Here is a 26154-nt window from a genome sequence, read left to right as displayed (position 1 = left end):
CTGTGGTAAGGAGGAAAAAAGCCATGATAAGCTGAGTTTCCTGTTGAAAATAATTTAATATACAGCTTTATATTTTCAGTTATAAAGGGCACTGTTTTTGAGCCTTCTTCAAAGAACACCACTATTGAGACTAACTCAAAGGAACTTTGAAACAGAAGAGCAAAACTCCCTTGAAGGCAGGGAGCAAGATCTCCCATTTGCTTTGGAGAAGCTGAAGGAATAAAATCCGTGCAGAGATCCCTCCCATTCCCTTAATTTTCATCGAGCTTTTTCCCAGGCTGCTCAGAACGTGACTCCCTGGGGCACATTTGGGCAGCCCCCGGTATCAGCTGGAGTGGGTCGAGCTCTGGCCCTGCTCAGGGATGGGGGATTTGTCAAGGAGGGAGCGTGGCTGCTCAGGCATGGGCTGATGAGTGTGCACACATCCCACATCCTGCGTGCCACACCAGGCATTAAACTGTTCTCATTGTGCTCCTAGAAACTCCTCACAGCCCGTTCAATAGCTGCTGCTCTCAGTTACATAAGCACTGGAATTTGCTTGTGCTGGTGCTGTGTCCCAATTGCGGCTTCTCAGCTGAAAAATTAAAGGCAGGAGGAAAGAAAATTCCCTTCTCCCTCTCAGAGGCCCATCCATGGGGACATCAGTTCCTACAGAGGCTGCTGTGTTTTGTCAGACCCTAAAAAGTCCATGTGCATGGCCCTGTGTCACCTGTACAGAGTACATGAGGCTCATGGCTCAGAGTCGTGTTTCATCTGATTTTCATTTTTTTGCTCTAACCCTTTTGAGGAAAATGGTGAGAGAGGGGATCAAGTCTCTCTGTTTTTTATCAGGGACAAGCTCAGTTTCAGGCATATTTGAAAAATGAAGATTCTGCTTCCTTTATTATATCTGTTTAGAATGGCAAAGAGAAATTATGTTCCACTGATGTTCGGTGTCTCTAATTGTAATTAAATGTCTGAGAGTGAACAAATGAATTTGTACTCGTAACTAAAGAAAAAAGTTTGCTAGTTCAGCTGCCTGTTTTTCATGAAGTTGACTGAATTGGCATTTAGAATAAGAGCCATCACAAGGAAAAGGCATCTCTTCTACTTATGGGAAATAGATCTTGATTTCTTTTAAATATTATTTAAATTAGACCCTTCTGGCCATATCCATCCCTGCTCTCATTCTAACCAGCATTTTCAAAAGCTGAGTGAATGACTATAGTCCCTTGTTTTTATGAGCTGCAGTTAAAAATCCATGAGTTTTCTTTATAGAAATGGTGTCTTTTGAAGCTGTTCATGAATTGCCTTTTTTCCCTAGGTTATAGGAACCACTGAATTAATCCAGAATCCACATCCATTTCTATCATCATTGCTGGGTTTGCTTAAGTTTAATACTTTCCTTGTCAGTTTCTTTTGTCTACTTTAATATGATTTTTATTTACTCTGTAGCAGCAAATACCCAGAACACCTATATTTGATTGAAACTTTACCATCTGTGATCTTCATATGTGTGGGACGTGTCTGGTAAATCCAAGTGTAACACTTTCCTGTTTTGCTGGTGCTGCAGATGGGAATTCCTTTTTGATGAGCAGTTGATTATCCCAAGGTGCTGTAGGATCATAGCACTGCAAGGTAGCCTTGGTGTCCTCCAAATGTGAGTCCTCAGTGTTCTCCAAATACATACCCCTGACTCAAGGCAGCTTTCCTTGAGTTTTTTTTCCCCCTACATTTTAAAGAGAACTGAACAGATCTTACGAAAAGTTTTGGTGGAAATTTCCTGACATTTATCCCAGTTACAGCCCAATACCTATTACTTAACTGGCAAAAAAATTAGATTCTTAGATTCCTAGAAAACCTGATGTGTCTTTTTTTTTTTTTTTTTTTTTTTTTTTTTTTTATGTGAGGCTAAAGATTAAGGGCAAACTGGCTTTTTTTTCCACATGACGTGTGTGTAGGGTGGGTGGATCTGGATGTGCAGAGTCTGGAACCAAAATGTGGGAAAATCCCATGCACAGGCACTGGGTCAGACTGCACGTGGGCCAGGTTGGGTACAGATACCAGCTCTTCACCCAGCATTTATCCCACACTGTTTCCACTCCTCTTGCACATCAGTGGGTGCAAACTACTACCCTTATGAGTGTTGTTACTGTATTAACTAAAAGCAGACCAGATCCTAGTGCCTGGTGGTAGAATTCTCTGTCTGGGATTGTCAACCTGAAGCTGGAGGTGGGAATTATGCTTTTTTTTAGACAGGATTGGGAATAGTTTTGGAGAATTTAGGTGAATCTTCACTTTGTTCTGCTTGTCAGGAGTATGGTTAATCTGATGAGTCAATGGAGGTGCATCCAACCCACCCTCTGCAGAGTTTTGCTTTATTGTCCTTGATAGTATTAAAACTGGATAATAATTTTGGTGAACTTTTTTACTATGTAGGTATCTATGTACTGAGTGCTATTGCCAAAACAAAAGTAAGGAAAATGTAAGGAATTTTGAAAGAATCAAAGGAAGCATTCAAAATACTCTCAAAATCTGTTAAAAAATATAATTAGGAAAGGGAGTATGTAGTTCTCTTCCTCCCAAAAAATACATTGCACTGCAGGAGATTTATGGCAGTCATTGGGTTCAAAAGCATAAGATGAATCCCTTCAGGTATCTGTAGATATCTGTAGGAAAAACCTTCCTCACCCTCCAGTGAGAGGAAGGTGATAGGACCAGGATGCTGAGATCACAGGCTGTTTAATCAGCATCTTCTTAATGAGAACCTTCACAGATCCTTTGATGATGCTATAGAATGAACATCTATCATACTGAATATACACATTCTTGGGGAGGGAAGGGAGCCTGAGAAGGTAAAAAGTACAAGTTTTAATTTAAAAACCACAAATTTTGCATTTTAAGAGCTCTAGTTGATTTTCAAGTGTTCTGTGGGATTTGACATATGGTTTTATTAGGTTAGCACAATTATCCTGGAACCACTTATGGACAGCTCTGACAAATGCAGCTCTTGGGAGTGTGATTATGAGAAGACACTCAATGTTTCTCAAGTGTTGTCTTTAGTAGTACTTGAGCAATTGACTTTGTAGAGTAATGAGACATCATCTCCAGACTATCAAGATTTAGCCAAGTAATTATTTCTTGAGCTCTAGTTCTGTACAAATATTTAGGGGCTTTTGCAGTGCAGTCACATTTGAATTGTAAGGGATGTTCCATGACTGTAGCTGCACAGGGATGCGTTTATTTACGTGGGATTTTTCAGGCAGATGTTGGAGCACTTCAGCAGGCAGATGTGATGTTTGCTTGGTTGAAGTGCCAAGCTGGCCAGGAGCCTTGTGGCTGCAGCAGAGCTGTTTTGAGCTCGGGATAATTCACTCTGCCTTTCCACAGGCTTTGGGAGCTCAGGCTCAGTGCCCTGCTAACAGGGCTCAGCTTTGGAGCTCCCTCGTGCCCAGCTGGCTGGGGCATGGGGAGTTTACACCAGACACCAAGTGGGCTTAGCCAGTATCTCCTTCTCTTCCCCATGGCCTGTCCAAATCCCAGTGGAGTGAAAAGGGATTCCCCATTTATTTCATTGGTCTTTCAATCAGAACCTGGTAGAAGAAGAAATTCACCAGGACCAGGGTGTCCAGGCATTCACAGGACTGAGCTCAGGATGTTTGTCCTTACTGTGTCACATTTCTCTGGTGTTTTCTTCCTTGATATAATATTTTATGTTTCCCATAATTACAGCAACTACAATTACCACTTCATTTCAAGTATTTTGCCCATGACTAGTTTTAATCTCTTTTAAGCTGCTTGCCTACCAATGGCTAATAAATTCTGAATGTGCAGCCAGTTTTTACCAAATCTAAAATGGCAGAAATTATCTCGGAGTCACTGAATTTCTAAAACTTGCATCATCATCATCATCATCATTATTATTATTATTAGTAGTAGTAGTAGTAGTAGTAGTAGTAGTAGTAGTAGTAGTAGCAGCCAAGGCAAAGGTAGGAAATAGAATATGTAAACTTAGTGATTAAACTCTGTGAAGGAACAGGGGCAATAGGATCTTATTTTCCTGTGACTGGAGAGTCAATATAAAATTCACATTAAAAAAATGAGAACTGATGAGGATTTATTTAACATGGAGTAAGCCAAAAGCAGAGACTCTTAATTTTGCTTTACACAAGTCCCTTAATTTTTGCATTATCAAGATTTGAGACTGACTTTTGCAGGACATTAATATGAAATAGGGTGCAACTTGGGATGTTTGCCTTACTTAATACATTTTCTGAAATATCTACATATTTCAGTACAAATTCTTCTGATAACTTTAGTAGCTATGTGGATAATGAAAAGTGTGTTAGGGCAGTGAGCAGTCAAAAAAAATTATGTCCAAACTTCTAGAAGGTTCACCTTGCATTGTTCTATCCATCTTGTTTAATGGCTTAGGCTCATGGGGCTAAACAACATGATCATTTTGCTTTAAGCATTTAGTTTTGAAAATTTTGTTGATAAAAAAGCAAGACATAATTGAAACCATAACAACCCAGATCAAGGAGCTCTGACCTGACACTCAGGCAGAGTTGGAGTTGGTGAAGTCCCCACCAGGGCGCCCTTGGTCCAGCAGCACGAGGCTGCAGCTCATCACACCAACCCATGGTGAGCTCCAGTGATCTCAGCCTAACTCAGAAAAGCCCTGGAAGGGATATCCCAGTGCTAACCACAGGAGTCAACCACTGCTCTGAATCAAGAGCAGTGTGACAAACTCTTGCCTGGAGTTAATGTTTATGGCTGGTTTTATAAGCTGCTGCAAAGCAGGACGTATTGCTACACCCTGAAATATAATGGTGCCTGTGACTGGTGCTATAATAAACTGCAGAGCCTCCTCCCAACCTTTTGGATTAAGTAATAAAAGAAAATGATTAAGAGTGAAATCCCATCATTTATCTTTTGTTGAATAAAACACTTTTTTTTTTTTTCCCATCCCAGCTCGCTAACAGCGACAGCCATGAAAATGAATGATTTGGCTTCACCCAAAATGATGGATAATCCTGCTGGAAGAGCATGACAATGATAGACAGACATCTTCTGAAGGAGGAGGTAATAGAAAAGACTGACACTTTGATAGGCACCATGATGAACAAGGCCTGGGGGGCAGTGAGTTAATCAGTTAATAGAAGTGTTCCGGCTCTCCCAGCCCCTTCTATCTCTGTGCTCCTTTTAGAGCTCCTTGGGCAGCACAATAACATTGGGAACACTGGGAGGAGAGATGCATTTTGTAATTCACCAATGTGCTTTTTTGTGTATTCATTCATGCTGGGGTGAAATTAGAATTAAACTGCTTCCTTAAGTGAGGCGTAGGGAAAGCCCACCCTGCCCAAACCTCATCAGAGCTTTGCTTTTACCTCTTCCAGCTCTCAGACTCTGCTTGCAGGTAATGCAGTGTCCTAAGGGTATTGCACATGTTGAATTTAGTCACCTGGGAAATAGATTGGTGGAGCCCTGCTGAAGTTGATGGTGGGCTGCATTCTGACATGAACTAAACCAGAATTTAGCCCAAGTAATTTTATTGATGTCAACAAAATATGTGCCTGGTTCCTTGGTCAGCTGCCAACAGAAATATTTGAATGTCAGGAAAATAAAGAAGTAAGATTTATTCAAATTATTTTTAATTTCTTATAGCTTTCTTATTTATTTCCATTTTATTATTTCATAAAAATGTAATTTTTTTTCTGATAACACAAAATAACATTAATCAATGTGTATTTCATTGCTTATTGTAATTTTCTTTTTCCTTATTAATGTCTGTTTAAAAAGGTTAGGAGTTTGCAAGCCCCACCATCTTGGCTAGCAATTAAGCTAACATATGCTTTACAAGCTTTTTATGTCTTTTGCATTATGGAATATTTTGGTTTGAGCTAAGAGTTTCTTACTCAGTTTTTGCAACCAACTACAAGAACAGGTCTTGACATGAATGGCTTGTACAGTTTTACAGTTAAATTATCAATATAAGTCAGACTAACATGAGAAGAGTAACATAAGTGAGTAATGAGGTAAATAAACAGAAGAAATATAGTGTCAATAAGCAAGCTTTACAACTAAAGGAATTTAAGCCAATATATTTCAGAGCAAAGGAATGTGATGCACAGTTGGCAAAGTCTCTCTGAGACTATAATGAAGAGTCATAATGAAATACTTGTCTCTGTTACTACTAAGAAATAATATATGGCTCACTCTGTGGGCTGGTGGAGGACAGATCAGCTCCCTGACATGCTGCATTAACTGGGACATACAAAATCCTTCTCTGTATTTATCTTTTCCCCTGCCTATTTATTTTTAATGCTCCCGGACATGGATTGTCAACATGTCTGCCTGCAGACGCCACACTTCTGTATAGCCTTAAAAGGATTCATGTAATCCAAATAAGCTTGGGGGGTGTATTTTGTAAGCACATGACAAATGCCTTTATTGATAGACTTATAGTCTGGCTTCAGGACACAGCTGATATAAAATATACAGTACATGTTGAAAATAACCTTTTAATTAGTATATCTAAACTTTTTATTTGACCGCAAATTTGTTTGCCTCATCTACCAGTTTTTTATTGACTTTCTTATTTAAGTGTTTTCATTAGGTGTATCCATTACTTTCTCTTCATGTACAGGAGCATTTCTGCTTCTGTAGGATGTGTTATGCTGTTCTTTAAAACAATGCAGAGTTACTACACCAAGTGTAAGCCCAGGTTTAGTGCAGCCCAAGCTGGTTTACATCACTCTCAGGTATTACTTGGCTTTCTGGTACACGACTGCAGGCTGCCAAGCAGGAGCACTGTGAGGCAATTTCATATGATGGAACAAGATCCTTCAGAATTACAAATCCCATTACCCTGCTGGCCTCTGGCCTGATCCCCCTACACCAAGCCACAGGTTATAGGAATGTTAAAACAAGGTCAAAACAATGTCAGAGCAGAATAATTCACAGCACAAAGTGTGTCCTGCTGCAGAGAGTGTGAGGGCACACTACAGACCAGGAAGGGTGGCTAAACTGATCTCTGTGCTTTTGAAAGTTATTCTGGTCCCAGACTGTGAGGATGAAGCACACAGCAGATTATGAGGTTCAATCTGTTTTATTCCTTCTCACAGGATATTGCATATTTTTTTACTCTGTGATTATTATGAATTAATCAGTAGTGCCTGTGGACGGTACCACAATTAAAAGCCTCTGCTCCAGGGAGTTTACACAAATAGAACAGAGGACACAAAAACAGTGTGTGCTTCATAAACAGAGCACACAACAAAGTGCCAGGCAGGTACAGTGATTACAAAAGAGGTGATCCAGAACAGAACCTCATGGGTATCATCCCTGAACCTCATGGGTATCATCCCTGAACCTCATGGGCATCGTTTTCTTTCTAGCAATGAGCTGGTTAATTCTATCTTTCACTTATAGAACTTAAATATGTTCATTTCAAGGGCCTATGCAAGCTTGTGTTATATTATATTAACTAATGGTCCATGGAAAAGACAAGACATCCATCTTTCTGGAGCAAGTCACTCCATGCTTTTGTACCTTGGCCTTCCCATCTGTAGAATCTAAAGAATGACTCTGAGTTTCTTTTGTAAAATGCCTGAAAGATGCAGATAAGGAGGAGGGTGCCACACTTCTGCAGTGTCAGCCTGGATGCCCTGGTATAAAACTCACTGCTGTGGTACACGGGAAATGAAAAATTTGATTTCAGCTCGTTGCCCTTTCAGCATGTGCAGGCAGTGACAGTCCTGGCAGGGCCATCACACTCCCTGTCTCACTGGCAAGGGATGGAAATGGAGGGGCTGAACCAGCTCTGGGATTTACTGCTGACAGAAATGTGGAGCTCAGATGCACTTCTGGCTTTATGCAGATCCTCAGGGCTGTGGTGCATTACATGGACACTTCAGTTGCAGACTGATTTAGAGCTTATGCTTTTTGTGCTATTTTTAGCCTAATAGGTTCATGACTGAGCCTTGTAACTATAAAGACAATTCAAGTAATAGTAGTAATGAGCTGTAGATATCTGTGTTTTAACAGCATACTGGCTGCACAACCTGCTGGTACTTGAAAACAGAAATGCTTTTGAAATAAAACCCACTACACCTTTAGTCCAGCACAATTCCCAGATCACAGATTGTCCATCTCTTTCATTTTTAGTATGCCCTCAATGTCAATTACCTTTTTAGTTTACTGTTTTTCCCCCAGAAAAACAGAGCTGACATTAAGCTGTGTTCTAAAAGAACAAGCTGATCTGAATGTTAAATTAATACATATCTATGCGTGCACATATATCTATTTTCACTGCAAGGCACATATTTCAAACGTATCAAAAGATTTTGTCATTTACGTATGAAAATTAATTCATAAATCTTTTTTGTATTTACAGCAGCCCTGGCAGAGTTTATCAAAAATGAGCTGCCTTACAGAACTATCAATGGATTAATAAAAAGAATCTGATCTAATATTCATGACACAGGAGACAAATGTAAACGGTCAGGCAACTTCATCTTTTTATTCTTGGAGAAATGTTGTTTTTTTCATAACTTTTCCTTGTAGGTTTTGTTTTCTCATTTCATAACTGCTTTAACAAAAGAACTGTGCCATCAATTTTGCTAGATTGCATTATTCATGTGGAGGTAATACACACCAAATTCAATGCACAAAGGAAAGAAATACAAAAGAACATTCTATATTATTATTCATATAAACCCAAGAAAACTTCCAAAACATGCTGTCCTATTATATTTATGACCCAATAATATTCTTCAGCTGTGTAGTTCTTAATGTCCAAACACGTCTTGCTGCCCTGTTGCTCAGAGGAAATCTTGGTATCTATTTGTTTATCCTGATTACCTTTACAACTTGATTTTGCTCTGAGAGCCAGGCAGCCAATAACTAATTTGGGGAAAGGATCCTTCTTACACTCAGGCCTGTGACCTGAGCTGCTGACTGTAATGGAAGCTATTAGCCTATTCCAGAGGAATGGGAAAATGAAATTTTTTGTTAGGATTGCACTCATGCTGGACTCTCCAGACCCTTTTTGAGAGCCATTTTTGTGCTGATGGTATTACCTTTGGGGTGGTCTTGGAATGAGGTTTCCTTAGGTTCTCCTAGAAGCAGGTCTGCCTGATGCAAAGGCTCTGCTCAGCTTCCTGCTCATATTTTCCTGTCAGCCTGCTCATTTCCTGCTGGACCTGGCCTAGGGGGAACCCAGCAGTGCTGGGTTAATGATTGGGCTCAATGATCCTGAAGGCCTTTCCCAACCTTCACCTTTCTTTTTCTGACCTTCCTTAATTATATTTCTGAGAAACCTCTCAGTCTCACCTAGCTGGGTGCTGGGGAATTTATCAAAATCTTTGTTTGACTACTGCATAATTCACAGGAAGGTGCTTAATAATTTCTAGGCCAGATTCTCTTCTGGTGGAAAAGGGAATGGATGTCAGGCAGGCAGCTGCACTGCAAAGGGTCTATGGCCCAGAGTGGCCATCTCAGAGTCACTGCTGCTCCTGGACTATGGGAGATGCAGCATTAAGCTTTTTGCTCTGCTCAGGTGGTGTTACCTTGCATTCAAAAGCAATTAGAGTCCTCAATACCATTTACTTGCTTTCTAATTTAGTACTATACTGAGGATAAATTACTTTCCAACAGAAAATGTCAATGGTTTCATAGCAACCAGAGGTACCTGAGAGCTTTCCTTTCATGTTAAATCCCATTATAAGAGCATCAAGCCTGGTGCTTTATGCCTCATGTTGGTGTGAGAGAGTGACTGCTGCACCCAAGCAGCAGAGCCAGCCTCTGGAATCTGCTCCTTGCATGTGCTGGAACCAAAATCTAAGAGGCCACCATCTTGTTCTGTCAGAAGTTGGGTGCTTTATTTTAATTAACTTCAACAATTGCTTCAACAGACAGAAGGTTGCTTTAAATGGGTTTCATCATCAGATCTTTTATTTTGTGGAATGGCTTGATTTTGTGCTCAGAAAGTGTGAAATGAGAAGTTACTGCAAAAAAATCAGTCAATATTAACAACCTTCCAGCTTCTTTCCTACTGAAACCAAATGGTGACCAAAGCTGCAGTCTGACCCAACACAGACTATTAGAGAGGCAAAAAATAATCTTATTTTTGTTTCTTATGGTTTTCAAATGTATTGTGCCCTGTAGACTGTTCTTGCCATGAACTGAGCAAAGACTATCTGCATGGGTTTTAAACTGGGATTCTCCTGGGGAAAAGCCAGCTCCTGCTTGAGCAGCCTTACCCTGGGGCTGTGCACTGGTGCAGAAGGCAGGGAAAGCAGAAAGAGATGGGAAACCATGGCACTGTGAGATGGTGACAGGTAATTCCTTTTGTCTCTACAGTACCTGGGATGCACAATGACACGAGGTTATATCTGCCTCAGCTATTGCCTCAAGATAAACATTAATTTTCAGTGATTTCTCCAGTTTCATAGTTCACTCTCCAATGCTGTGTGCAGGTTGCTTGGCCTCATTAGGCCCAGCACTATGTGAGTTTGTATTTTTCTCCCCAGAAAAAGGAGTGCATTTGGAGACTTGTCCCTGAGCAGGTGCAGAAGTTCATCTCAGCACCCAAATGCTCTGCAAATATGCAAGCAGCAAAAACATAGGAGCTTGCAAATGCTTTATATTGGTGGTATACAAACTTTTTTCTCAGCTCTTAATACAAATTGACTGTTTAGTTTGGGTTTTATTGACTGGCTGTTACAGTACTGAGGAAGTTTTGGGGTCAATTCAATGAAAAAAAAAAAAGGGACTGACTTCTGGCTTTGCTTCTTTGGTCAAAAATGAGTTATGGTCTCAATAAATCAGAACATAAAGTAAGAAATTTGTCTTTGTTGAGCTTTGTATGTGGAAAGAAATGAGCTTCAGCTGATGTGGGATTTGGTAAAATTAAATATGCCTGCTGGGAAAAGCTGTTACTGGATATTATAAGAAAAGATTGATTTCAAAAAGCTCAGACTGTTGTATGAACAATCACTGAAATCAGTATTTTTATACAGCAAAGGCATAAAAATTCCAATGAAACAATGAGTCACAGTTTCTTCATAGAAACAGGGTTCCAAAATACCTTGAGAAGAATGAGGCAGGTGCCCCAGGGTTGGCATAGTGATGAGCTTTCCTCTTGCTGTACACCTGAACAAATGAACAAACTAAATGTGCACATTGCTCAGCATGGCTACACCTTCTGCTGCCTTCTCTGCCATCTTTTCCAGTGCTTTTTTTGTGAACATGATTTTATTATCCTAAATGAAAAGCATATTTCATACCATATCTGGACTCTTCCTAAAACTTTAATTTCCTTACCTTCAGCTTCACACAGCTTATAAGAGATAATTGGGCTGCACTTGGGCAGACCCTGTGCACTTGGATGTGCAGAAAATCATTTTCCCCAAATAAAGGCCCTCACAGCAGACTGGCTGTGTTGTCATGTCGTTTGAACTTTGATTGTGTTCTGAATAATCCTGAAGTGATCCCTAATTTTTTTTTTTTTTTTGTTTAGTCTGAGTCAGATTTGGGGAGATGCTCATTTGCTTTCACTTAATTGTGTTGTTGGCCATGTAAGGGATAAAACCAAGCATTTAAGTCTTTTGACTGGCTAGAAGTGCAGTTATAGGTTATAAAAGTAGACTAAGGATCTTTTAAAAATGTTTTATGTGTCGTGTTTTTATGTCACACATCACTTCATTTTTTATAAGCTCGGAATTATACTTGTGGACTGTGACTCATAATCCATAAGAAATATATATAGATATTTAAGATTTCTAACAGAAATGAAGCATGACAGTTGCAGAACCAAAGCTGATTCTTGTAAGAATAATAAATCCATGGAAATCATAGAAACACAGATCATTGCACAGATAGAGACCAATATAACAAACCAATAAGCATAAGGATGCCCAAGGAGAAAAGTGATTATGAAAAATAACAAAGAACTTGTGCTGGTCCAAATCCATAAGAAAGAGAACAAAAGAAAGTAAGTATGAAAATCAACTTGAATATTGGTACTTTGGCAGGAACAATAACTCCCCCAGGCAGTATCCATCTGGTGCCCAGTTTGTGTCACACAAACCAAGGTCATCTTAACAAATGTGTGACATGTTCATGGCTAACAAGATTTGTAACCTGCATTGTTTCTTATATTTTTATAATGTTTATTTAATTGACTGTATTCCATTAAAATTAAGCTGTGAATTTCATAAGCTTCAGAATTTGTTCTGCTTCTACGAATTCCCCACCTTCCCTCCCAGTAATTTTGTATTTTAACTTTTTATGGCAGGAAAAGCTGAAGTGTTCATGTTGCTGAAGAGTCTTAGGAAATGGTAATTAATCATGTGACCTCCTTCAAAGTCTGCATTAGGCTGTTGGGGAGCAGGGTATTTATTTGGTCATCCTTTTAACTCTTGGGATATTAGGAAAATGCCATTATTAGCATAATATCAAATCCAAAACCAAGGCTCTATCATAGCCATGATATGCTCAACTGAGTTATCTTTCTCCTCCTCCCTTTCTAGATCACTCCAAGATATGATCTGTTGAAAGTGTTTGCACACTTTTCAGGTAAGGAGGCAATGCTTTTTTCCAGTACTATGGAAAAAAAATTGTAATGTGTGGGTTGCTTATACAGCTTGCTCTGCAGGTTGGTCTATTGGGCTCTAAATCTGACCTATTATTTTTGCTTCCTTCAGTACATTGGCTTGCATTTAATGCCTCATCTCTTTTCCCTCATGATTTCAATGGCAAAATTTGCTCAGTTTTCATTATGGTAAAAATTCCTTTAAGGTTATGGATAAAACCAGAATTTAAAGTAGTATGGTGATATTCAAGTCTCTAACCGTTACAGAGGAATAGCAAAATGGGGAATGTTCCTGCTATCTGTGCTGCAGGAAAAAAAAAATAAAAGAAATGGATATGTGCAAAGTAGAGGTACAAGAAGGTTTTGGAGGGCAGAGAAAATGCTTTCCAGTGGGAGATTTCTGTTGAGCTTATAAAAAAAGAAAGTTAAGCCTGTACAAACACCTTTCTGTGAAGAAAACATGAAATACTACAGGATTCTTTAATCTACCAAAGAAACATATAGCAAGAACCAGTAGCTGGGAGCTAAAGCAAAACAATTTCAAATTAGAAATAAAGCACTGCTGTTTTCTCTCTGTTTCAAAGAGATGGTAATTAAACTTTGGGGCAGGCTAAGTTGCAGTAGAAAATGGTAGGCATCATCTCTGGGGACTTTCCAACACAGTCTATATACTTTCTGAAACTTATTTTTGCCTGAACACAAGTAATGGGGGGCTCAATATCAGAGGTAATTGGATGGAATATAAGTATCTGAAACAAAAACTCAGTGTAGATGAACTAATCTCTTCTCCTGGCCTTAAATGTATGAAAATATAGATTACATTACTGCAATGGGTTTGTTTCCTACACCTAATTGGTTTTCTTTCAATGCTCAAAAATCTTTAGTGACTGCAGCTTGCATCACTAACCTTTAAGAATTCAAAACAATGCTCTTTACTGCCTGCTGAATTGTCACATACTGTATGTCTCTAAATCCATCTGAATGTGCAATTTCCAACTCCTGATTAGCACCAGGAGCCCAGTCAAGGATGACAGAACAGCATCCAGTTCTGTTGATCTCTACTGCAATTACAACAGTCAAAAGCTGCAGAAGGGCCATCCTACAGCTTAAGTCTTTTGAGAAAAAACTGCTTGAAAACCTGTTATATCACAGGGGTTATTGATGGGAATAGGGTGATTGACAGGAAATTTTAAAAAACCTTTCTAAGATGAATTACAGCACAAATACATAACCCACAGAGAATGGACTGACTTCAGTGTCAATTTCTGTGGATAAATTCCCCACAAGTCACTGGGTAGAAAGTGCCACCAGACACTTGCAATAGTTCCAATCCCAGAGCAAGATGCTCTCCTGTTTCCTAGGACACAGTGATTTAAATGTTCCCTATTCTCCCTGAGCAAGTCAGAACTTGCACGGAGTTGGATGTGTGACAGTGAGAGTGCTCAGGCAAATGGATGGGGTGGGGTTAAGCTATAAACTGTGCCCAAAATGCCCTATCAAGGAACTCAGAGGATTATTTTCTGAGGAGTGTCAGCTACTGTTGCAGTGCTGATTTAACACAAAAACGTGTGCACCTACTCTGCCCTAATCCCCATTCTTCCTTCTTATGCCTTGCTGCATTTTCCTCCAGCAGCTCTTCCTCCCAGAATGTGATTCCACTCTTTCAAACACTTTTTGGCTTGATTTACTTTGTCTCATAGAGTATTTATCTTCTTCCTATTTCTGATTGCCACTGATGTCCTTTCTCCTAGAAGATGTATTCATCTATTCATATATTCACTATTTTTTCAGATTTTATTTATATCAGGTCGGTAGAAAAATATAATAAATTGCTGTGACTCTGGAGTGCTCACAGGAATAAATTGTCCAAGACTTTTAATAAAATTATGCTGTCTTCTAAGCCAGGGTCTTTGTAAACAAAGGCATTACACCAGAATAAAGCTGTCTAAGCTCTGATGACAGGTCTTGAGGCTGCCATGCTTTTGCTTCTCCAAACTTGCACATGGACAGATCATTGGCAATTGGCTTTTCCCAAACCCTGTCTGTAAGGAGGTTCCCATGGTCAGGGCTGCTATCAGCCCTAACTCCATGCACTCCTGATCCAGATTTTGTCCCACTCAGGACAGAGTGAAGAGGGAGCTCCCACAGAAATGCCAGTGGTGCTTTACTTCCCCCAACACACTCCCCCTTGAAAAGTACAGCTGGAAAAAAAAAAATTAAAAAATCTATCAATCAATCCTTACTAATCTAAACCTTCAATCCCAAACCAATCCATTTTGTGGGTGTGACCTGGCATCTGGTGGCACTCCTGAAGTTCAGAGCAAGTGTCCCAGCTATTTTACATGTTTTAAGTAGGGAATAGATAGTTCACCTGAGAGTGCAGCTAATGCTAATTTTTTTAAACTCTTCATTAATTTGAATTCTAACTCACACATCTTGTTGTCAATTGAATGCATTATCTCCTTTTCCCACCACATGCTATTATATAGGTACTTCTTGGGTAAGAAATTGTCTCTATTAGCATTTCTGTCATGCAGAACAAGCATTCTGTCAGTGTTGGCAGCTCTTTTTTACTACAGGTCTCAAATGTGAATTGAATTTTATATAAATTTCATGCTGTGACTTAAATTATCTCCCTTGAAGAATGACTACCTGTAACACTCCTTTTAGTGGAGAGTCCTCAAAGAATCCCAACTATGGGACTTGGTACCGGAGTTAAAAATCAAGAAGTGGGGTTTAGGTGAAAGAACATTTTATCCAAAGCATTTGTCACAGTAATTTCAGCTGTTCCATCATAAGGAGGAGGGCTAGCTATGATTTTTTAGAGTTCCAGGTATTTCTGATGTTCTACATTACTAAATATCAGTTCCCAGGTGTGAAACTTGGCACTAAGTTGTTAAATCCTTCTGCTTTCGAAAGCTGCTTCAAAATATCCTTCAAATGTAAGGAAGGATAATTTTGGAAATCCAATCAGCAACACATATGGTGTGCTGACTGTATTTTTTATATCTCATATGCCTGCAGAGGACATGGGAGAAGCCCAGGAGAATCTTACATGGATTTTTAGTGCTGCCCAGGATTTCCCTCACAGAAAATTGGTGGCGTCACCCTTTAATAGTTTTGTTCCCTGAAATCCCTCTTTTGAAAATTAACAAAGGCCAATAACTTCTGTCCCTTCTTTCCTGTAGCAGAGGGAAACTGGAAAAACAGTTGCAGGTGAGTGCACTAGGAAATTATATGATAGGAGCACTTTGCAAAACGTTTTTTAAAAAGCTTTTATCATGTTAACTGGTACAGCACCCAGCACAGGGTTGCAATCATGTTCCCTGTTAAAGAGAATTGACTTAATTCATTTTCATGTTGTGACCTGCAACAGTTTAATTTACCTGAGAGCATTCTTCCTGTCAATACAGGCTGGATGGAAAGATGATAACTTCAGGTTATGTTAAGTGTCTGATTTGTGATGCAGTTTACCTCTGCAATGACTGCACTGTTCAAATTAATTAATACCAGATCATTATCTTTAGATGGCAGGCAGATGTTGAGGTTATGGTGTTTGTGAACCCTAAGCCTGTCTTTTTTTTCTGTACAGATAACCAGCAGTTGCTGTATAAATTGGAGAGCCAAGGTCTAGGCCTTCTGGCAGTCAATTGGTTTTGTAATTATCTTAGTAATAGTTCTCAATTATTATTCAGTAAAGGTCATCTTTTCTCTGCTAATGGGTCATGGCACCCCCTCGGGATCCAGAGATGGGCCAGTTCTCCTTTTTATCATGTAAATGACTTGCCATCTGTGTGCCACCCAGGTTCATCCAAGGCAGTTCTGAAAACACTGATTATTAATATCAAAGCTGCAGATTCTGCCAGGATTGTAAAATCGGTTTAAAATATTTTTAAAGATGGGCTGTGTTTCCTGAAATTTTCAAGACTCTATTAAATGCCATGGAGAGCTTAGTGGCAATTGTCTTCAAGTAATACAATGATTAAAAATGCAAACTTGTATTTTAACTAGTGGCATTTTTAGTTAACAAACCCTGATACCCTTTTTCCAGCCCATGCCTGCCTTCATTTGTGTCCCATTGTATTTACTTCTGCTATGTGATTGCCTGGGGGAAGTTAAATTACCAGCCATAGTTATTACACTTGCACAAAACTTCTTTATTCCCTTCTCTAGATCATGTTTACATTGCAGGCTGTGCTGAAAGTGAATAAAATGAAAAAGTCATCATTTGTTTCAACTCTATTGTAATAGCCATGCTGTAATTGGTGCTGTTTCATATAAAATTACCATATAAATTGTGCCATCCAAAGCTGCAACAGAAAGAGTAAGAGTATTTACAATAAATGGCAAATCCCTGTTAATTATTGATAGCCTAATAAACACACCATTATAATTCAGTCTTATTATTCATTATTAATAATAACTCTTATTTACTATTCATTGTGTAAGGATCAATTATGATTAACTGTTCTAAAAATGAATGGTCCACTTGCATGTTTCTATTTTCAGGGCCTTTTCCATTGAGGGAAAAGCTTTCTGTATTGACATGCTCTGTCCAACAGGACAAAATATGGCTGTGCCCAAACAGCTTTGCAGGCACCAGTGTCCTGATCCTGGTGCCTGTGAAAAGCTGCTGTGAGCTCTGTCAGAGGCAGTTAATGATTTTGTTTCTTTGGAGGTCATTACTTGGCCCAAAGGTGGTTGACTTTTGGCCTAGGGTGTTCTTGGCCATCTGGGCACACAGGAGTTTACCTTTAATAGTAAAGAAGCTTTGCTTCATTAAAGTAAAGAGGTAAAGCTTTGCTTTACTGCTTAGTAATGTCAGGGACCTCTTTTTAAAATAAACTCTGCCAAAAATTCATTGAGGCATCATCATAAATCTTGGTTTCAAAGCTTAATTTTGCTGGGGAAGGAGGCTGAATTCCAGGCACTAGAGTGACAATGTGTCCTTGTGTGGATCTGCAAAGTGACCATCAGCTGTTGTATGAATGAAGATTTCTCCAGAAATGATCCATTTATTGAGCCTTTGGCCTTATAATACTTTTTATGTAGATGCAACCAGCCCAGCCTTTCTAGACTGCATTGCCAGAGTCAAGACTTTCACCTTCTGGTGTTGGAAGTGTCACTGCTGGCTGTAGGAAGGACGGGACTAGAAGTATGGACAGCCAACACTGCTCCCTTTTCCTACCAGGCTTTTGATTTTCTGACATCTCTTCCAAGCATAACTCAACTGGTAATTGCCACTGAGGAATAGCACTAGAGAATGTTGATTTCTTACAATGCAGGCCAAATGCTTTCCTTCTTTGTTTCAGCTTTTATGCCTCAGACCTTACTTTGGCTGATATTTTGCTTTGTCCCTCATTTCAGGTTTTTGATGCACAGCTAACTCCACCATATCCCCTGTTAGGTGTTAAATGCTGCAAATTCCATCTGAGATGCACTGAGACAAGAAGTCCCTGCCCACCAGTGCTCCTGGGGTGTGCCACACGTGGAAGTGCCTTGAAGTTTTCACAGGACATGAATATGGGGCAGGAGGGTGATCACTGCATGCCAAGGTGAGGCTTTCCTTCAGATCTGACTGCATTTCACTCTGATTTGTCAGTGGGGTTTAAAGTGCACTGTCTGCAGGCAGCATTCTTGAGTTATCCAGAGTTTCCTGGCACAGAGGAGTTTCTGCATATGCAGTTTTTGTTTGACAAGGGTTCTCCACTGTCTTTCCCCAACTGCCCACTTCAGAATTCAGAATATCTGTAAAATGCTCTGTATTTTTCCATGATGTGCCAGTTCTCACCAGCTGTGATTTTCCAATAGAGTAATGCACTATAAGGCAGCCAACTGACTTGTAAAAGGATATGAGTTTGTGTGCCAAGGAGAGTTTAGCATAATGTTTCAAATGGAAATATAAAACACAGTTTCAAAGTAGGAAGACAAGAAATTCAAAACGTATATAAATATGATATGTATAAATATTTTTTTATTTTGTTTCAAAGTTTGTCTTACTCTGCTGTGTATATGGCATCTGAGACACACTGAACATTTTTAGCACATAAGAAATAATTCACCTAGTTTATGGACACAAAGCAGTGTATAAACCATGTAGCTCAATAAATGCTTTTGTTTCCAATTCTTATGTGCATGACATATCTGGAATTATTCCAGAAATCCATACCAAGGTAAGTCCTGCCAGCAGAATGAAGTTACAACAGAAGCCTTGGGTAACTCGTGGCACCTGTACCAGCAGTGCAGGAGGAGTGTGCTTTAACCCACGCCTGTGCCTCGTGCTCACCCCTCTCCCCAAGCTGTGCAAGGCCATTCCAAAGTGCCACTGCTGAACCACTGCTCCCATGGCCCAGGGGAGCTGTCTCACAGGCTGGGCTGCACAAGCCACACCTTCCTATTGAGGTGTTGACACATCTTAAATAAGAGCAGAATTTGCTCTCTCTTTAACTGGTCAGTGGCCCTTTGCACGGCGCTCTTGGGCAGCTCTCCCAGCTCCTCCTGAGGTAATTAAATATTGATCTTGCCCCTTTTCCAGATGAAAATGCTCATGCTGTGTTTCAAGAAAGGATCACTTTTTCATGGTGTCATGGTTCAACCCCAGCCAGCAATTCAGTTTCACAGATCTGCTGCTCCCCAGCGGGGCTGAGGAGAGAACCAGAAAAGTGACAGGCAGAAAACACATGGGTTGAGATAAAGACACTTCAGTAGGGAAAATTATAGCACACAGTGCAAAGCAAAGCATGGAATTCATTCCCCACTTCCCATGTCCAGGCAAGTGTGCAGCCATCCCCAAAAAAACCGGGTTCCATCACCCCTGAGGATGGCTTGGGGAGACAAACCATCCCTCTGTGCATGTGCCCCTTGCTGCTTCTCCCCAGCTGAGCATCATCCCCCATCAGGGATGGGACACCCTTGGGGCACCTGGGGTCTGCTGTCCCAGCTGTGTCCTCTCCCAAATCCCTGGGCCCCCAGCCCCCTTGCTGCTGGAGGGGATGAGGAGCAGAAAAGGCCCTGACAGAGTCAGTTCTGCTCAGCCATAGCTAAAACATCCCTGTGCTATCAACACTTTCCAAAACACAGCCCCACATTAGCTCTAGGAGGAAAATTATCTCTATCCCAGGCAAAAGCGGCACACAGTCTGTTACTCTAGTTGATATAATTTTCTAATTAAGGTATAATTAATATATAATGCAGTAGAAATACTAGGTAGGAGTGAAATTGTGACCATCTACTGTTATTGAAAATGTTCTATGAACCCCATTATGCCATTGTACAATTATTCTCTAAATGTCAGTGATGTGAGGAGCACAAACAAGAAGTGGCTGTTATTAGACATGCTTTTATTATGCAGCCTAACTGAGAGCAATATTGTGTTTAAGAATAAGCAGGGAAGTAAAATATGAGGGATTTTGATCACAGAGAAATCAGTTTTACCATGTGCTGTAAATATTACTGAGGCAGCAGCGTGCCTACTTTTCAGAAGCCAGAAAACGAACAAAAAGAAGGCAGGAATATAATGAATTTTAATTTGCTGCAAATGCAAACTATTCAATGTATTTAGTCTTTTGTTTTTAATTTTTTTTCTTTGTTTTGTTTTGTTTTTAAGTAAGGTAATATACATATTTTGATCACTTTGCTGGAACCTCAAAACATGGAAATACAGCACCAATGAGACTCGAAAGCTCCATCAAATGCCTGCTGAAAAGTGTCTGTTGCTGGCACAACTGCAAGAGCTTTTGCTATTTTTTCAACCAACATTTGCAGCATTTCCCACCTAGTGCAGAAAATGGTGGCTGCTTGCATAAACATATATTTAAGGCTTAAAAGAGCCAACTCTGAAGTTAGTCCAACTGTTGGTGTTTTCAGAGGAGTGAGTGTGTCGGGAGAGCAGCTGCCTGTTCATCAGCTCTCTGTGGCAAATCTGCCCTTGAATTCAGCAAAACAAGAGTTAAACTTTCCTTCCTCTTGCAGCTGAAGTACAGCTCTGGTGCAGTGCACTCCTGCACCATCCTCCACCTTGCCTTTTGTGTATGGTATAATTATCAGATTCATAATAATAACTCTTGCATATAAGTACTGTGCTTACCCGAGGGCAACCTGGGAGATTTTACATTTGCAAGCCCCATTTTGTTCTTCTGTAATAAAACTCTACACTGAACATAGGGTGGCACCAGGCAAACATCAAAATGTCTAATATTTAGTAGATAGGGGATGAAGACTATGATATACTCTTGCAGAGAAATGAAGACTGGTAGATTGAAGACAACTAAATTAATTAAGCCAAATACATAATTATTTGGCAATTTATTGACTAGATATTCAATGAATACATTCTTGTTTATCAGATTAAACAATAACTAAATTAGTCTTCATAACAGGGGAATGAGACAAAGGTTTTTCTTTAATTTTACATTCCCATTTAAGGTTTTCATTTAAGCAGATTTTGATAACCTGGGAATGCAGAACTGTACAATCTGTGGGAAAATAGCAGGACCAAGGAAGTTATATTTTAGTTTTATACAACAGAGGTATGTTCAATAACCAGGTCAGCTTTCCTAGGAGAAAAGAAAGCAAACAAACCCAGCCTCCCACCCAAACTTAATTTGATGCAGATGAATGAAACGTCAGCAGACTTTTGGCCCTAAGTGGAAAGGGGAACAATGAAAGGCAGTTCTTTTTGTTGGGAGATAATTTTTTGTTGTTTTACACTTCTGAGATTTGAAGCCTGCCTGAAAAAAATTGCAACTCAAATATAGGTCTTTGTTTTTAAAATTTTGTTTTTCATTTATATGAACACAGGAAGCTTGGGAATATCTCATTTTATTGCTTCTGTGATTATAGAAAAGAAAAATCTGTAACTTTATGTGCTGTATTCCTGTGCCATATACTAGATTAATAGCAGCAGAAGATCATTATCCAGGCTAAATTTTAACCCATTCTCAGTGCAGTCCTTTGGGCCTGTCTCACTGGGGACTCTCCTATAATGTATGGCATTCATTTGAGTCTAAACCTCTGGTTTTAATGGTGTTGTCTCCCTGAACCATGGGCTGTAGAGTGCTGAATACCAAACATTGTTCAGTACACCCTGATGTGAAGTATTTCCCTCTCTGGTAGCTGTGCCACATCATAAGTGTTCCAAAACCCACATGGATGAGGTGCTTAGCAAATGCTTCAGTGTTGGACCTGGCCCTTAAGGTTGATAACTGGTCTTGATGACCTCAGAGGTCTTTTCCAAGCTTAATGATTCAATGATCCTTATCTGGAACCTGCACATGCCCCTTCCCAGGAAACTGAGTACAAAACTTTTGCTTTTCCAGCCCTGGGTGCCTGTGTCTGTGCTTGTCCCTCTCTTCTCAGCTGAAGAGGCTTTCCCTGGGTGAGCTGCTGAGGCAGTGTGATCCCCAGTGCTGCTGCTGCCCTCTGCATGGCTGCTTTTCTCTCACCTCAGAGCAGGGACAGCCACCCCTGTGAGTCCCAGGTTTTGGGGAAACCAGGGAGGTCACAGAGAATGTGGAATTAGGGGCAGGTAAGAGCTGAGGAGAAGAACTGCAACAGCAAGGGCTGTGCTAGAGGGGGGCCAGGAGCTGGAGGGAGAGCAAAGGCTTAGAGGGGTTGTTTTATTCTGAAAGCCCAGTTACTGCATGTACAGAAGGTATCACAACCCTGGGATGTGCTTTGGTATATTTTCTAATCTCTGTAGTGGCAAGGAATCAAACCAATCCCCGTTCAGTGCTGGCAGTGTGGAAGTGCCTCCAGCAGCCAGTGCAAGGCACTGAGGATGGAAACAGCAAAAAGCCTTAAAATGCTTCTCTAACCCTGAAATGAGCTCTTCCACTGCCCCAAGCCTTTCTAGGAAGGCAGGTAGCCCCAGCATGGGCACGTTGGATGCCATGGCTGGCTGCACTCGCTGGGGGAGCTTCATAACACTGACAAATGGCCTGGGGGGTCCCTTAACCAAGAGCAAGAATGATAGCAGAGCTAATGCACACTCTCCAACACTCTGCACTGTATTTTGGGGTTTTTAGTGGTGTAGCCAAAGTGTAAAAATGGATGCAGGGCTTTAAAAGCTTCCCAATAAAGAGAAAACATTGTTTGAAGCCATGGAAGCTGCACATCCACTGGCACAGCACCTAATGGTTTGCTTTTCCAGTAGTGCCCTCAAGTACCTTTAGATATTCATATATAAAATGTAAGTACATAACCTGCTGTAAAAAGCTACAGCAGTGCCCTTGGCAAGCTTCCTTGGCCTGTGGAGGGTAATTAAATGTGGAACACAAACAGCTCCAAAATTGACCTCAGTAGATGTCCAGCTTTTTCTCATACAAATGCTGTGAAATCTATCCATGCTAATAAGAGTATTTGTTGTATCTTGATGGAGAATTTTGCCTTTGTAACCTAATCACAACTCACTAGGCAAAAAGGAAAAAAAGAAAAAAAAAAAAAAGATACTTTTCCCATCAATTTCAAGAAGGATTTAGATCCCTACAAAGCCCTGCCAGCCTCCAATTCCAGACTGCTGCTGGAGGTGAGCAAACCAGAAGGATCAGCTTGTTCTGGATGGAAATGTGTCTACAGCAAAGGCCAGCTTGGAAATACAGCTCTGTGTTTCAGCCAAAAATCAGACAGAAATGGTCACAGCTGAAGTGTTACATCAGGCCCTGGTTACAGCAAACCACACAACTGCTTAGGAAGGCATGACTTCAAACCTGTTCTTTTCTGGTAAAACTGTGAATGTTCCTGTGTCATCCTCATGAGTGCCATGCTTCCCACAAGTGCCATATATAACCAGGAAAAAAAGAGAAACATCTGCATTTTTAATATGCTTTCAAAATGTCTTAAGATAATTTTGTGATTGGAGGCTTTTAGGCATTTACCTATGCTTTTACTGCAATTATGAGATTTATGCTGGTAGATCACCTTCTTGGTGTGTCCATATCAAATGGCTAATGCTAAGCTAGTCAGAAGTGTTTATTAGAAATGGCTTGTGCTAGAATTATGAGTTCCCAATTTTTTTTCTGGAAATATAGAAGTTCTGATAAAAACTTTAAAGTAGCTAGATTGCTGCTGTCCAGGAGGACTTTACTAAGGAGTTTATAAGAGAAAATTATTGGGAGGAGGAAAAACAGATCCAACAAATAATCAACTCAGGTCTGGAGGAATGAGATTCAAGTAGCATTTCTGCAGACAGACTTTTGGCACATAGGCAGAGAAAGAAAATACAATTATAAATTACAAAAATTACTGGCTAAGAAAATGAGCAATTTGATACAGATTTACTGTTTAAAAATTGAGGTGCAATATTTGTAGTTAAACATTTATATAAATGAAAGCTGTGTGTATATTTCTGTACAAATGATGAAGGTGACCCTGATTTAGTTCATTAAAAAAAAAATGGAACATTTAAATATGTAAATCACAGATGAGCTAAGTTTAGGGAGGGTTATCATAAATGTCTGTTATCTTTGAACATGAACATATGCTCACTATGCTAATTCTGTAGGATCCTTAGATCAAATGCTGGCATATTTCAGTGTTTTGCATTGCTTTAAATTTTGACTTCAGATTTCATAATTTTCTTTATTTTAAGGTTATATTAAGGCTTTTTTTTTGTTCCAGTCACCAAATGACAAATGAAGAAGGACCATCTGAAGGAAGAAATTTTCCTGTGTTCCTCTGTTAGCCTTGAGAAATTGCATCTTGCTGGACACTGCACTGAAAACAGTCCAGAATATGAGACCAGAACCCGACCACTCCGTAATTCATAAGTACATTTAATGTCTTACAAAGGTTAAACTTTATTGAAATTTTCCTTAAAAATGCATGCCTTTGAAATTGCTAAGATCAGGATGCCAAATTGAGCCACCAGACTGGTGGCTCAAGGTTGCTGGTGTCTGTATGTACTTGAAGTTTTGTTTTAAGAGATGATATTTGTCACAAAAGAAAAACATGATTTCATGTATGGAAAGAAATTCCTCCATTCCTAATTGTCCAAGAAACATTCCTGTGGGTTTATTCCTGAAAACTTACAGAAAGAGATTTTTTGATACAATGAGGGGATGAAGTTTGACTGCTGTTTTATAAATCTCATTACCATTTTTAGGCTTTTCTTTAAGCTGAAGATGATAGCAGTTTATATTTTCATTTCAAACATGACCCACAAAACATTTTCCTATTAATTTAAGTTCTTGCATCTCTGTTTTGTGCCCCCACAAGAGCTTTTTTGTTAAGGTGTAAATATGTCCCTAAAATAATGAAAGTGCCATTATCACCCTTTTATTCATTTAGGTGCCCAGGAAAGGAACTGCAAATGCATTTATCTAAAAGCATCTTTTTAGTATAAAGAGATAACATTAACACAAGGATCTCTGCAGACCATTAGTCTGGTTCTTCTCTAATGTGCTCTCCCTTGAATTTTGTTTACCAGAGTACAGTGTGAGATAAACGGCAGGCACATCTGGAAAGTTTTCACTCATTGCTCACCTCTCTCTCATTGCTCACCATTGCAAACTGGAAGTTTTCACTTATTGCTCCCCTCTCTCTCATTGCTCACCATTGCAAACTGGAAGTTTTCACTCATGGCTCCCCTCTCTCTCATTGCTCACCATTGCAAACTGGAAGTTTTCACTCATTGCTCACCTCTCTCTCATTGCTCACCATTGCAAACTGGAAGTTTTCACTCATTGCTCCCCTCTCTCTCATTGCTCACCATTGCAAACTGGAAAGTTTTCACTCATGGCTCCCCTCTCTCTCTTGGCGCTGGGCTGATCCACAGAGTGAGTATTCATTAAATCCTTTTCTCCAAGCTGTCTTTGTCCTGTATGGCTGAATCCCAGCAGAGGAGAGCAGGTCACTTAGCATTAAGTGACATTGTAAAACTGCTGCCTTGTGTCTGAAGAATAAAAACCACAGGAGGTTCTACACGTTGTAGCATGAATCCTGAAATTCTTTATTTTTTACAGAGTAGACAGCTGGGTTTTTTTTTTTGCCTCATCCACACTCTGTTCCCACATGGCTCCTGGAATGTTCTACAATACCTCCAGTGATACATTGTGGGAACAGGTGTGGAACAATGGAACAAAACCTGGAACAATGTTGTGAAAAGATATCAAAATATTTCACCTAAGAAAAAATGTTCTGACTCTTTGTACTTTTTCAGATGATGGTATTTTGACCTTTTGGAAAAAAAGGTCTGAAATGTTTGCTCTTTGAATTATATGACAAATAAGGATTTTATGTGTGTAAGTGTCCATTGCTTTCCTGGGTAAACTGTCCTGCTGCCTGCCTATCTGTGATAAACTCCTTTGAATTTGAGTTTTTTAGCATTAGCTTCTAGCCATTGCGTGAAATTAAACAATATTCTACCCTTTATACCAACCATAAAAATGAACATTAGTCTGAAAATTTTACAAGAGGAGTCTGCAAAATCAGCCAGGCTACTGGTTATTGTATTAAAGCATTGACAATGATTTTTATATCAGAGACAATGGCTATCAGGAGTTATGGTGAAGTGTGGCCTTGTAGGGCAGTCTTGTCACCACCCGTGTGAAAACAAAAAAATCCAAATAAGCTTCAGCATC

General features: G+C 39.8%; 1 long non-coding RNA gene across 1 annotated transcript in view; it reads left to right on the top strand.

Annotated features, from left to right (window-relative positions):
• Positions 1-24430, top strand: part of LOC143694862 (uncharacterized) — a 49886-nt gene extending 25456 nt beyond the window's left edge. Inside the window, exons 2-5 of the long non-coding RNA XR_013183590.1 lie at positions 4954-5064; positions 12516-12561; positions 17945-18132; positions 24194-24430. This is a non-coding gene — a long non-coding RNA (uncharacterized LOC143694862). The remainder of the gene's footprint in view (positions 1-4953; positions 5065-12515; positions 12562-17944; positions 18133-24193) is intronic.
• The last annotated feature ends 1724 nt before the right edge of the window (positions 24431-26154 follow it).

The sequence above is a fragment of the Agelaius phoeniceus genome, chromosome 10 (genome assembly GCF_051311805.1).
Source record: "Agelaius phoeniceus isolate bAgePho1 chromosome 10, bAgePho1.hap1, whole genome shotgun sequence".
Taxonomy (NCBI): domain Eukaryota; kingdom Metazoa; phylum Chordata; class Aves; order Passeriformes; family Icteridae; genus Agelaius; species Agelaius phoeniceus.
The sequence above is the reverse complement of the archived record's forward strand: the minus strand, read 5'-3'. Positions and strand labels throughout refer to the sequence as shown.